This window comes from Pan paniscus, chromosome 15, assembly GCF_029289425.2.
Source record: "Pan paniscus chromosome 15, NHGRI_mPanPan1-v2.0_pri, whole genome shotgun sequence".
Taxonomy (NCBI): Eukaryota; Metazoa; Chordata; class Mammalia; order Primates; family Hominidae; genus Pan; species Pan paniscus.
In genome coordinates, this window is record NC_073264.2 from 30,787,427 (window position 1) to 30,800,243 (window position 12,817).

The 12,817-nt window shown below is 32.6% G+C and overlaps 1 long non-coding RNA gene across 1 annotated transcript in view; it reads right to left on the reverse strand.

Annotated features, from left to right (window-relative positions):
* Nucleotides 1-6,031: 6,031 nt before the first annotated feature.
* Nucleotides 6,032-12,817, reverse strand: part of LOC117975791 (uncharacterized) — a 35,981-nt gene continuing 29,195 nt past the window's right edge. The window contains exons 2-4 of the long non-coding RNA XR_004666134.1: nucleotides 10,243-10,296; nucleotides 8,278-8,358; nucleotides 6,032-6,887 (exon numbers count right to left, since the gene is read on the reverse strand). This is a non-coding gene — a long non-coding RNA (uncharacterized LOC117975791). The remainder of the gene's footprint in view (nucleotides 6,888-8,277; nucleotides 8,359-10,242; nucleotides 10,297-12,817) is intronic.

Consider the following 12,817-nt stretch of genomic DNA (forward strand, 5'->3'; position numbering starts at 1 on the left):
TTTTTTTCTTATTTTCATGTCCTTTCAGTCAGATGTATTATTTATATTGCTCTCCATCTTACATTAAAGGAAAATTTCAAAGACTGCTGCTTTAAAATAACAGAACAACACTTGTGAAATCTGTCAACATTATATATGGCTCATTCACCAATTCCATTTCATTCATTATTATAGTTGGGAATTTCTCAAGGCCACTTTGATGTCCAACAAAATAAATTTAGAATTTCTGAATGTTAAGAATAGGAAAAGAGAAAACAGTGTTAGTACTTAGTAGACGGATTATGGAAATCACCAGCAGAAACATATATTCAACAATCATATTTAGTTAATAAATATATTTACTGAGTTATAAAAAGTTTCCTTAAAATGTACACTAGGTGAAATATCAAGTTTCATCAAATGATTAATTAAATGTTATATAAGGAACATGTCCTGAATTTGTAGTTACTAAAATAAAAATAAAACATGTTTTTCCAATTTTATAAAGCTAGCCCTGACTTTATTTTTTACTTACAAAATATTTTGATTTATACTTAATAGGAGATTTAGAAAAGAGCCAGCCAAGAATTGTGGGAAAATTATACTATGAAAATTGATCTTTCCAGAGATACATTTACTTTAAAAAATATTTATGTTGCATTTTGATACTTTAATATTGACCCTTGACTCAGTTTTTCAAATTGACTTGTGGTAAACTAAAAGTTTCTGAATGTCTTGGATTCTACAATCCTACCTAGAAAATAATTGCTTAGCTAAATTGAAGATAAATCTAATAAATAAGTTTGTTAATTATTATTACTTTAAAAATAATGCTGAGACAAGCTAGTAGAAATTATCAAAATATTTTTGCCATTTAATGGAAATGAAAAAGGAGGTCATAATTCAGGAACCCTATAGAAACTTTTTTAAAAGTAGATATGTAAGAGATGTAAGTTGAGGGACATGCAGGAATAGATTATTGAAGTAATTCAAGTATATTAATTAAAAATAAAAGAAAACCTTTTCAGAAACAATTACTGAAGAACTTCATAACATCTATATCCCCAACCCGAACCATGTGTTTCAAATTCTTTAATCAATAACGGTATATTTTTCATTGTCTGATTTTTGTAACAAACAGGCCAATATGTTGGAAAAATTTGTTTTACATTCCTACAAAAGCCCAAAGTTATGGCTCTCTCTTCCTCTATTGCCACCATCACCTAACACATGTCTTTTCTTCATTCTGTGGGTCATAATAACAGCTTTCACTCTTTGAGCACCTACTATGTGCCAGACTGTTTCACATGCATTTCCAATACAATAACTTTCTGCAAAACAGAGTACTAGTCTCATTTTATGAACAAGACATAGAAAGTTTATGTGAGGAAAATTTCACATGGTCACACCACCTGAAAGAAGTTGACCCAGGATTTAAACCAAGTCTTTTCACTCAAAAGCCCATGATCCTCATAGAAAACATTCTATATTATGTATTTTATTCTTTTTACATCTTTGGTTTATCTTGTGTTTATATCTCTATTCTATTAACTATATTTTTCTAATGATTTGACTGGCAAACTTAGTCAAAATGATCAAGTGAGTTAGTACCTGCTGATCCAACCTTAAATAAATTAGGGAATGCATCAATTGAAAAGACTAGTTTTCCTTAAGTAAATTTTCTGAACCTGGCAGAAATAATTTTAAATATAGTCCAATAATTTTAAATTAGTTGAACTATATTTAACACATAATATTGCTTGAACCAACTTCAATACCAAAAATCAGCATGGTGTATCAAACATGAAAACTGGAAAGAATTATAAAACAGGATTGCTACGATGCCGGCAACAATGGAAAAATCATTAAAAGAAAAATATTAGCAAAGATTAAAATGAAGTAACTTGAATAAATGTTTTTAAAATCCTATAAAAAAAGATAATATAAATACATTTATGGTTAAGAAATAGGAAAATTTTATACAGTATACCTGTATATTATTTATCTTGTTTATTGTTTGTCTTTTATCAAAATCTTAAATGAAACATTCATTGCATTCATTGCAAAAACATTAGACAAAGGTTTTAAAGCATATGACAGATTTGATGCTATAAAGAGTTTTCCCATGGTTGCTCTATGGATTTTGACAGCAAAATAGTGGTTTGGGGCCTCATTTATTATTTGAATATTTATTTGGATTTCCAGACAGTTTAATTTATTCTCTCAGAAAAAAGTACCAATTTACCATTAAGTTTGCATTATTTTAGTCTACATCTTGTATTATTTACCTTACCATGAATTTTAAATGATGATATCTTGACTTTTTAATTTCACATGATTTGGAATGTGTTAATTTAGTCAGTTAACTCATTAGAGTTTTGTTCAGGTTTTTGTTCTTGTTTCTGTTTTTCAGAACAGAAAAGACTTATAGTACTCCTGATTTTAGCAGGTAACTGAACTAACTTAAACTAATTCACAGGTTTAAAAATTAACATGTGAAAAAAGTTACTTATTCCTCAACGTTCAATCAACAAAGATGTTACAAAAGTAACATCACACACAGAACATATCTGAGGAAAATATAACATCTTATATTGGTTTTCAATTGACATTTAAGTACATAGTTCAAATTCTTGATTAAGAAATATTAAAGTGAGGCTTCGTATTTTTGGATGTATATGTATGTAAAGGATTGAAGCTGATTTTAACACTTAGATAAGTTTAGTTTAGGGAAAAATACTAGAGACTTGGATCTCACAAAGTGATTTAAAGAAAAACAATCATGATTCACGTTTTAATTATTACAGGAATTGGAGTCATTTCACAAACAGTTAACATTAAAGTTATGCACATTGTTATTGTTTATCATTAACGTTTACTTCATTTAAAAAATCATTTTATTGGCTGGGTGCGGTGGCTCATGCCTGTAATCCCAGCACTTTGGGAGGCCAAGGTGGGTGGATCACTTGAGGTCAGGAGTTCAAGACAAGCCTGGCCAACATAGTGAAACCCCATCTCTACCAAAAATACAAACATTAGCCAGGCGTGGTGGCAGGCGCCTGTAGTCCCAGCTACTTGGGAGGCTGAGGCAGGAGAATCGCTTAAACTCAGGAGGTGGAGGTTGCAGTGAGCCAAGATCACGCCATTGCACTCCAGCCTGGGTTGACAAGAGTGAAACACTGTCTCAAAAAATATATATATTTTATTTATCACAAAATAAGAGATGAACTTTTTAGATCACTTCTGAATTGGTATTTATTTCCACAAGCATATTTTTAAATGTACAGAATATTGGGAAACTGAAGGAGATTATGTAGGAAATCTGTAAATGACGAAGAGTGTGTTTTAGCAACACCCTACTATGTACCAAAAATTACATATTTCTGTTAAATAGCAACATTCTATATTACAAATAGATTCTAAAAATCAAATGTCTCAAGTGAAAGTCTCTTAAACATTTCTAGTTACAATTAATGGGAAAAGCAACACCCACTTCTATGCATAATCTATTCCTGCTATTTTGTTTAAGTTAAATAAATAGCAAATGATTTCAGAAGTAAATAACCATTTTAATGCCTAAATTATTTGGTAAAGCGAACAAGTTTAAGTGCTAACTAGTATTTTGCATACATACCATAAGATACAAAATAGCACGTGCTTTCTATTTATATTGGTTACCAATCTTGATATTCAAGGGAAGAGTGTATAAAGTTAACAAGCAATTATTATTTGCCAAATTAGTACTCAACAACCCTGAGTAAATAGGAAGTTTGAAACCTATCTGTTATACAGCTACTTTAATTTGCATAGCACACTGGTGTGTTTGCTTTGCAAATACTTTGCAATGAATCATCATTTGTACTATACAGTCCAAAGAAAAGCAATCAAAATTCACAGCAAGACAATGAAATTAATTATAACTGTTGAATTCTGTGGTGGTAATTCCTCCTCATGCAGGAAGATTAATTGCATTGCACTTTCCTTGCACTCCACTAAATGATCTGATGAATGTATAATCATTTACAGATTTCTCAAATGCTGAAAATTGATTACCTTTGATTAGCTCTGATCTGCACAAAGAGCTCTGACAGAGTATCAGTGAAACATTACAACATTACAGACAAAGTAACAAATGATTTAATTACCAGTGTGCTTATTAATGTTAGATTCCCTGCAGTGATCCTGGCAAATCAGGGGCCTGTAATAGACCTGTGGGTTTCACTGAATTCCATTAGGGTTTAAATAATATTTCTCACTATTTCTCAAATCCTTCTTTTCATGGCTCCTTAATAACTCTAATTAATTTTAATTTGCACAAAAAAATCCACAGCATCTTTAGAAACTTTTAATTAGCTATAAAATAAAACTCTTCTCCTCCCAAGAAGACATATATGATCAACTTTGGAGTAGCCTCACAAATAAGTTTTCATTAATAGTAGTTAGCTCTCTGTAATATTATTAAATTACAATCTAAAACCAATGTGGAATTGCACATGTGGTCCAACTCTTCTCTTCTAGCGGCAAACAAAATGCGATTTGTTAAACAAGAACCAAGTTAAAGAACAATATGGTAAAACATTTAGATAGTAGTGTAGGAAGCATCGTCATAATACTCTTTCTTTTATTTTTAGTGCATACGTATACTTGCAACCATTTTGTTAACTGTAGTATAGAAAGCACACTGATTAAGGAGCTTCAGAGTATGTTGAAAGAGGATTTAAAAATGCAATAGCAAGAGAACACTGGCCCAGTTAGACACAGAATGTGATGAATAATGTTGGCACAAACAAGTCAAGCTTATCTAGACTTGTACTCGGGAACATTCAGATCACTTTGGATTGGCAGCTTTTAGGGCTTTCCCCAATTTGATGCCATTATATATGACATTAAATTATTGTGAAGCAACGACAATGAAAACCCAGATGATCAGAGGAGTCAAACAGAGCGGCTTAAATTAAAATATGTGTCTGCAAGTGTTTCAAGGCAAAGAAAAATTAGAGGGTAGGCAATTAAAAGGTTGTTTAGCACAGAAATGCTGATATACAGACAACTTTACAATAATATTTTTTCACAGTGGCTTTGCAGTTCTGCAGAAACAAGGCAGTGCTGCAGGTGTTTCTGGGTGGCATTTCAAAACCACTAGCTATAAAACTTAAGACATGGGGATATGCAGCCCCTGATGCTGATGAATACATTTATTATGTTCAGTGCTGTCAGCAGCTGAAAAGCTATCCATCACATTGAAACAGCACAGAGTCAGGAGTCTCTTTTTGTGGAGAAATATTGAAGTCAGATTGTTGATGTCAAAAGTCAAAGTATAGTTCAGCTCTCTGTTTTATGAATCTGACTGAGACACATTGTGCCTGTGCGCAAACTGATATCTACCAGAGCTCATTTTAGCAAATGTGTGATTTAGAAGTCAAAAAAACATTCGTACAACCAAACTCATAGCAGGCAGAGGCTGTGGCGTGCATACATAGTTTTTACATTTTAATATGACACCGTGTGGTAGTGTTTATCATCTGAAATCTAAGCCATATCAACTTTCTAGCTATGATATTTAAGATCTGTGTACTTTCAAAAAAGTATTCACACAATAAAAGAATACATTAAAATATCGCCTCAATAGCAATGATATTGGCCTTGTTGGGCTTGGTTTTGCTTTTTTCTTCTGAATATCAAACCACAAAGAAATGGTGAATTCACTGTATTCGCAATTAAAAAAATAGACACTATTTAGGGCCAAAATTATATCAGAATTTAATGGCCACTGGGTTGCAGACACTACTTGAAGCCCCTTTTGTACACATCCACCTCATTACACTTCTGGACCTTTATTATGATATAACTTATAACGTCTGAACATAGATTTTATACATAGTCCTACGTTCCAGACATCCCCAATAGCCAAATGTTGCTGAATTCTTAGAAAACAAGAGTTAAATAGAATAAAAGAGCAAATTTTCTATCCTCAGCCCCCTCTTTTTTGTTTTGCTTCTCAGTTCACCTTATTTCGAAAGATATCCATCTTTTTCTTTCCACTGGAATTTTTAAAATTATTTTACAAAAAAAAAAGTGAATGAAATGAAAATGGTTTCGGTGGTACATATTCATTCCTATTTAACAGAATCTTTAAACTAACTTAGTAATAGATGACACAGCTTGGAAACTATTGTTTTATTTGATCAAATCTTGGGGATCAAAGTGTACGTTTTGAGTGTATTTCTTTAAGCGAGGGCTTTGTGCCTCCGAGGTAGCATATGCTCAGAATGCTATTACACTTGCCAGCCTTCCTGCAAATTTGTGGTGTTTAACAAAAAACAAGCACATTTTTCGATTCAAGTCAGGAAGACTCTTTTATTTTTGCTGATTTCGCCTTCTTTTCTCTTTTCTAGCACAACCCTCAGGGCGCGTGATGTAATGGTCAGCACTTGCACATGGGAGCCAGAAAGCCTTTAATGAACTGCAAACTTTGTTCAATAAAAATGATTGTGTTCCAGCTTTTTTCTCCTTCCAAAGAAGAGAAAACATACAAATATCATGTAGAAAGCTTTAGGAATCGTAAAGACCTCAGTAGGTCTTAAAAGCATTATTTATTTTTAAAAGCAAGGAAAAAGAAGCAACACACACACACAAAAACAATAGCAGAGATTATTTTTATCCTAACTTGGTTCAATGACACCAGATGCAGAACAGGGCTCTATGGCCTGAAGGGTCACGAGTTTGAGTCAAAACTCAGCTTCAAGTTAATTGGCTGGTGTTTGGGGCTACACAAATTGAAGAGAGACATATTTGTTTCTGATGGGGAGAGGCAGGATCACTGTTCTTGAGTCTCTGCACCCTCTTGCTAGCTTGTCAGGAACTCTCTGGTGAATAAATATCTTCAAAGCTGATACCTCTCATCTTTCCTGATAATAAATAAATAAATAACAAGTATAATCATGATGGATTCTGTTAAAGATTAAAAAGAATAAAACAAAACCAAAACGAGAGTGGAACTTTATTCCTTCCAGGTGCATATTCAAAAGCAATGTTCGTTAACTCTTGGTTTTGCCTATATTATCAAGCAAAAGTGCTGACATCCATATGCATTTAAATAAAAGTTGATATCATATCCTAATTTTTAATATTTTGGAATGGAATGTGCAATGTTAAACACTATAGTTAAATGGCCAGACTTTTTGGCATCCTTTTTAATGATTTTTTAAAAAATCAATGGGAAACTTCCTTGGAATACTAGGCAGGATTATTTCCTTTTAAACTCTCTCCAGGTAGATATGTCAGGAATCATTTGAAATACTTATATGTCTGTTGGGGGAAAAAAAATCGGCAAAAGAGAAAGACCCACCATATGGAATTCACTAAACAGTAAACCTCTTGTCCACCGAAATTACACCAGTCCCCACATATTAGGAAGACATTGCAGAGGCTGTGCTCTATGCCTTCCAGGCAGAGCTCCATAGCCAGCAATTAGTCTATATAGTCAGAGGCCAAAAAACCTTATTGTCTTACTTGCTGTATAATTATCTGTTATGATGAACTGTGGTTCTAAGGACTATTGTCTTTAAGCTTGGATCTGTGTGTAGAGTGGTTGTCTGGCTGAGACCCAAGAATGGACCTTCCTTTTAGTATCCCTGCCTGAGTGATTTCTCTGGTCTCTTCCTGGCTGGATAAAACAGAGACTGTTTCTGCATGATTTCTTGGGTTGATGAGAAGCAATTATGCTTTAAATGAAGTCATTCATGTCTGCCATTTTGTTTGCATATTTTCCAGTGTTCACCTGTTATTAAACCTGTCTTTAAACTGTAAGCTAGTTCCAAGTAGACTTTTGTGTCCAACACAGTTCGGTAATCAGAGGAAAACAAAATAGATAAAATGTTTTCTGCGCAAATCACTCAAGCAAGAAATCTAATAAAGTGATTAAAATCTAAAATAGCATTTAAGAATTTCCTGGGAATTTTTATTTCTTTGAATTTCCCTCCCATTCCCTGTAAGAGGGCAATTGTCCCAGCAGTCAGTGTGAAAGTTACGCAACTTTGTCATCTGGTGGGAGAGAAGGAAAAGGCAGAGGAAGGAGGGAGTATTAATAAATCTTATTCCTATTGTCAGAATAGTTATTGTTGTTCATTATAACATGAAAATGACATATTGGCATATTCAATAAAAGGATTATTTGAACTACTTATCAAAAATTGATTATATCTTATAGGTCAATTTACTTAAAATATGAATTCAATAAAGATCATATAATGTAACCAGATATAATTATTAATTAAAGGTGTATTCTAATGAACTTACCACTACTAAAAAAAGAATATTTTCACATCAAGTCTTGTAAAACAGAAACATTCCACTTCACATCTTCTGGTCTTCAAACATCTGAAAAGCAAATGCCTAAACTAGCTTATCACACATTATTAGGTGAACTATAGCTTATAGCTACGAAAGTCACAAAACAAAGCATGAGAATATTATCACTTTATCTAAACAGATCTATGTTTTATTAAATGAAGTTTTATTTAATAACTTTTTACTTTTTGCCTTTTGGAAGATTTTACATTTAGTGAGCTATTTATTAGCCATTCCTTCCTAAGAGGTATATTTGACAGATACAATTAGCTTTAAAAATAAGCCATAGTGGTTGAGCCAGAATGATTTACTGGATATGTTTAATAGTAAACACAAAATGGAATATTGTTAACCAAGTTGGAAATATATCGGACCCTATGATGACTTAAATTATTTCATGTAATTCTCCTTTTGGAAAAGAATCATTTTAAAATGGATATAAATAAAAAGTAATTGAACTTTAAAACAATTTCATTTTGCTCAACTTTTTTAAATTCCCAACTAACCATGTGAGTTTGATTTTTGGGTTTCAATGAAATAAGAGAAGGGTTACTGATCGTTTAAAAGTACTTCATTTATCACCACTGAACAGAAAGCATTTCCCCCCCGAAGAGGTTTGTACTAAGGTGACCTCTGCTGTTTAAAAATAAGGTTTGCAAAAGGCAGTCCCTCTCCTAAAATATCCAATAATCTTAAATTACAAGGATAAAAGTGGATACTGCTGTGCTTAAAAGTATTTACTAAATTCATTACTGTTTCGATTATATACATGATTTTTAAGCATTTTTTCCTCATAGCTGGGAAATTTCCTCTGTCATTTTTACCTCCTTGCATTTTGCGTACAAATTCTGACTGACTGGGATCCCTGCCATTGCATTTTCTTCTCACTAAAGGGTTTTATCTGCTCCTGGTGGGGCAAAGTCATGACCCAGAAAAAAATTGATTCATGAATTCTCAGGGTGCAAGTAAAGAAGAGAGGAAATATGCCTTGGCTGAGCTCCGACTAGTGACAATTTAAAACCTGTAATTAGTCTGAATTCAAGCTGCAAAAGGAATCTGAATTAAAAATTCATTAATTCAAACTGATATATTAACTTGAACATACTAGATCCCTCATTATAAAGAGTCATTTTACAAGCTGTTGTGTTAACTGCTGGAACCTAAATTTTACTAATTTTAAAATTATTTAAAGGTGTTAGAAAGACCACCAGACTGTATTGCATTGTGCCTTCTCTCTACCTTGAGAAACTCAAACTTTATTGGATTTGCTTGGTGTTAACACCTTAGCCCTAGGTTTCATTTCCATCTCCGTCCTAAATTTTGTGTTTGTGAATCTCCACTGTCCTGTGGAGCACACATTCTCTTACTAGTCCCCCGCTGATATTTCCAAGACCCCAAGTCCCCTTTAGCTAACTCCCTGACATTTTCATGAACTACACTGCTGAAATGTTATACAGTAATTAAGGTTGATACTGGGGCACATTCAGTCTCCAGTACAAATTAAGATGGAAAAGATTATCATAATATTTTGCTAATCTGTTTGGTAGATTAGAGTTGTTCCCTGTGGGGGACAAACAAAAAAGAAAGGTATTTCAAGGTTAGGCTTCAGAAGAAAGTTCAACCAGGTAGTAATGATTGTTTTAAAATCACACATATTTTAAACTTTTCTTCTGAAAATCTTTATGTGTTGACATATTGATACTTAAGTTATAACTCCCTTGGGACCAGTGTGCAAGCTTGTCAAGCGAGTTAGTAGGCACTGTCAATGGATGGGCTCTTGAATTCAGACTCAAATTCTGTTATCATTGTGTGGAGTTCAAATCCAGGTACCACCAGCAGCTGGAGGCTCTCCAACTGTCAGTAGTGTCTGAAAAACACTAAGAGACTAAATAATTTAGATTACACTATACTGACCTGTATAATTGTTTAAATGAGTAATGCAGTCACCAGCTGAAAGAGGTCAACCATCTGTAGAGGAAACACAGAATTCGGTTTCATTTCCAAACAAACTTTTGAAGAGCAAATTGTTTTTTCTGTGGGAGGTAGGGGAAAGTCTGAAGACAGATTAATGGCTTTTCCCGCTAAATAAAGGTTAAGGCTTCTGTCATTTCTAGAACGCAACTTCAATAGAAAAGAAGCAATAGGGCAGCTGGTCTCAACTGCCACATAATCAACATGCACAGGCACTGTTTTGAGTGGGTTAAAAGGTAGGTGGCTTTGAAAATACAGTATTATTTCATTACATGTCATCATCATTCACTACATATATGTGTGAGTACATGTGTATATAAAAAGAAAAAACTTGGGTAAGACTAAATCCTTAAGTTAGAATAATCACATTTTTGCAGATAATGGCAAGTGGTTTGTTTTAAATGCAACCCTACCTAAATCTTTATCTCTAAAATATGGAGTTACTATAAGTCAGATTTTTGAGATGCATACATTTAGGTACCCAGTTTACTTTGAGGAAAAAAGTGCTTATTTTAACTAGATTAACACATACTGATCAAACTCTTAGTGTTCAGGCAGCTCACATTGAATTAAAGGCTGCCATAATTAAGTGCTCCTACCAACTTATTCTCCAGAACCATTACCTTCCAACGGGTTACTTGCCAGGCAAAGTGGTTTAATTATTGCATTTCTCCTGAGATCTCCTGTTCTCCTGCCACGGTACCATAACAGGCTTCTCTGATCTCTTTATGGTAAAACAAATTATAAAAGAAGAAAAAGACAGAGAAGAAAGAGACTAAATTCTCTGTGCCTATGAGCTAACTATGAATTTAATGCAATGAATTAAAATATATCTATATTTTATATACATAAATATATATAAATATATATAACATAAATATATATACACATAATATATAAATTTGTATATAAAATATATAAATATATTTAAAAATATAAAATAGATATATAAAATATATATAAATATATAATATATATAATATATAAAATATATATAAATATATAATATATATAATATATAAATATATAATATATATAATATATATAAATATATAATATATAAAAATATACAAATATATATAAATAATATATCAATTTACATATATAAATACATATAAAATATAAATATATATATATCTTTGCTATTTGAGTTTATTTCCTACACATACACACATGTGCACACATACACGTTTCATCACAAATTGCTTGAGGTCACATGCAGATAATGTTTAGTAAATTCTTTTCTCAAATGCTTTTGAACACTTTGTCTATCCATCTAGCAAGAATGTTCTTCAAAATTCATCCTTGCATCATTATTCATCTGTTCTGAAGTAATAAAACTTTTTGTCATAATATTCAATGTATCAAGAAGATATTTACATTGCATACATAAAATCTTAAGCTATTAAAATGCTCTATGGTTGTAGTAATGCTCATCCAATAAATCTGCTTGTTTGGGCAATATCCACATATTGTTATCAAAATGTAATTTTGGTTGCTGCTGGTTGATAACAAATGCTAACTGGGAATGCATTATTTTTTAGAATAAATTTTCTCAGAGACTACTGAGGGCTTGGCACTGTGAAGTATGCAGAAATAAACAAAATACAGACACGACTCATGATTTGCTTATGATATAATATAGTCAGAATGTTAGAAGTTTCTGTGCCATACTGTCATGTTCTAACTTTCATAGGTAAGCACTGTCATGCATTTTTCTCTCTCTCTTTCCCTCTTCTACGCACATGCATGTGCACGCGCGCACACACACACAAACACACACACACAAAGCTTTAAACATTCCTCACATGAGCCCAGTTGAATAAAGATGAAGAAAAGGAGCATGATTTCACAAAGCATTTCTTTGTACATGTTTGTGAGCCCTGAATGCCATCAATATTCTCCTTTCTCACTTCACCTACCTCCCCAAAATTGAAAGTAACAACGGGTGGTGAATGGTAAAATATGATACAGTTGATAGACATATTTCAAGTAAAAGGCAATATAATGGATAGCTCTGGTTCATAAAACAAATTAGCACAAAATTAACAACTTAGTAGTGGATAAGAAAAGACAAAGTTCAAAAATTTTGTTCATTTTTCCAACAGGATGCATCAGTTACATTGACATAATCTTGATACACTAATGTCTACTTGTTTATCTTTGGGTTCAAACATTTCTACATTACCTATCACAATATTTATCAGATAAAATGGAAATAAAAAATATCATTCCAGAATATAATTTCTCAAACTATTTGTTGAATTTCTAAACATTTTTCTGGTCTTACAGCAAAAATCATAGTTTACTTGAATACTGCAAATATGAAGTCCTTGCCTCATCCCGGTCACTGGACTAAGTGCCTGGGATGTAGCAGTGAATAAACAGTACGTTCCCTGCTCTCATAGAGCTCACGTATTAGCTATAAACTATGAAAGCTATTAAACCTTCTAAAGGGGGCAAAATAGCCCAATGTTTGAGGAAAAATAGAAAGCTCAGGTATCTAAATTATCTAGAT